A 1534-nucleotide genomic window follows, 5' to 3' on the forward strand; every position below is an offset into this window, starting at 1 on the left:
AACCCTGTGTTAAGCAAAGAAAAATAAGTGAGGTGTAGTCCTTGTTCTCAAGAAACATAGTCACATTCATTGTGCAAACGTACAACTGAATTAATGCCACTCATATTTGACAAGATGGAGCATCAGAGAAAAAATCTTTTCTGTGATCTTAGTCAACATTCTGTATCTGGTGGACATGCTGTTCTTTATTCTACATTCAAACACCACCAATGCCTCTTTTACTTTTAACTTTATTTGGCAAAGCAGCACTGCATAAACTGTTCAGTAACTAAGACACAGCTTACACAGCATGTTCAATTCATACATTATCAGCAGCAAGTTAGAAACAAGAAATAAAACTAAGCTACAAGTCTAATATAATTTTAAAGAAAGGAGTGAAGAACTATGTCGGTTATGTCCAATCTGAACTGCTGAGCGTTAAGGAACATCACTTCCCACCTTAAATTTTAATATTTACAATTGCTTAGTTCTAAGGTACCAAAGCAGCTGATTGTATCTACAACATGCTATTCTATGACACCACATCAAAAGCTTTAAAAAGGGAGCTCATCTCTATTTTCTTAGTAGCATCTCACAGACATAAAAAAAAACCCAAAGAATTTTAACTTGTGAATGGTGGTGTTATCTGATACACAAACGCAGTCTGAAAAATTAATATTGGAACAGAATTAAGTGTCTAAGAAAAGAAAAACCACTCCTCCAAATCAATTAAAAAACTAACTTTCCCATTTTGCAGAACGCCTTTGCTTAATATTTTAAAGTAAAATGTATACTTTGCATCCTTTCTCTACCAATTTGTCTTTTGTGCCTCTTTGAAGAATTAGAAACCCTACAAAACCACACATTTTCATGCTGAAAAAAAGAGTGTAACAAAGTCCAAAACAAGCTGTGATGCTGTGGTTTTCAAAAGCTTTAACTGAGATGAGCAATCCACTGTAATATTATATACTGGTCAAGCTGATGTTGCTTTTACAGTTCGTCCCTGGGGGGGAGAAAAGAGAGAAATGTGTAAGTAGGAGTTACATACTACAAAATTTGACTTTCTAATAGTTCAGATACAACTATTAAATCAGTAAAACTACACTGATCCCCAAGCAATATATTTTTAAAATAAAAAGAGCAAATGGTCCCAAGTCAAAGCAAAAATGGAAATCAGCCATTTCAAACATCTCTCATGCAAATTAAGAATGAAGTATGAAACCTAAAGTGCCTGATTTCTTTTTAATTCTAAAGATAACCTTCTGCTTTCAAGACCAAAAATTTAGAGAAATTAGTTTTAGATCTAGGATCTTGCTAATACTATTGTAAAATGATGACGAGTATTTGAGTTCAAGTAAATTTTTACAGTTATAGTCACAGAATTGGACAAAAATTTAGCTTTTTGCTTAGAGTATGTTAGGAGTTGTTGAGTGGGTCAATATCAACCCAAACTTTTGTGGGGAAAAGCATCATCTGTAGGTATAATATACCTGTCAGCTGATTTCATAAGGCAGCTTTATCAGCTCCAAAAGAAACCATTCGCTCAGCCAGGTGT

General features: G+C 33.9%; 1 long non-coding RNA gene across 1 annotated transcript; it reads right to left on the reverse strand.

Annotated features, from left to right (window-relative positions):
* Nucleotides 1-210: 210 nt before the first annotated feature.
* On the reverse strand, nt 211-1534 carry LOC107181513. Its single transcript, XR_001512172.1, has 2 exons — nt 1470-1534; nt 211-982 (listed from the first exon to the last, which is right to left on the reverse strand). It is a non-coding gene; the product is annotated as an uncharacterized LOC107181513 (long non-coding RNA).

This window comes from Myotis davidii, unplaced genomic scaffold, assembly GCF_000327345.1.
Source record: "Myotis davidii unplaced genomic scaffold, ASM32734v1 C64241894, whole genome shotgun sequence".
Lineage (NCBI taxonomy): Eukaryota > Metazoa > Chordata > Mammalia > Chiroptera > Vespertilionidae > Myotis > Myotis davidii.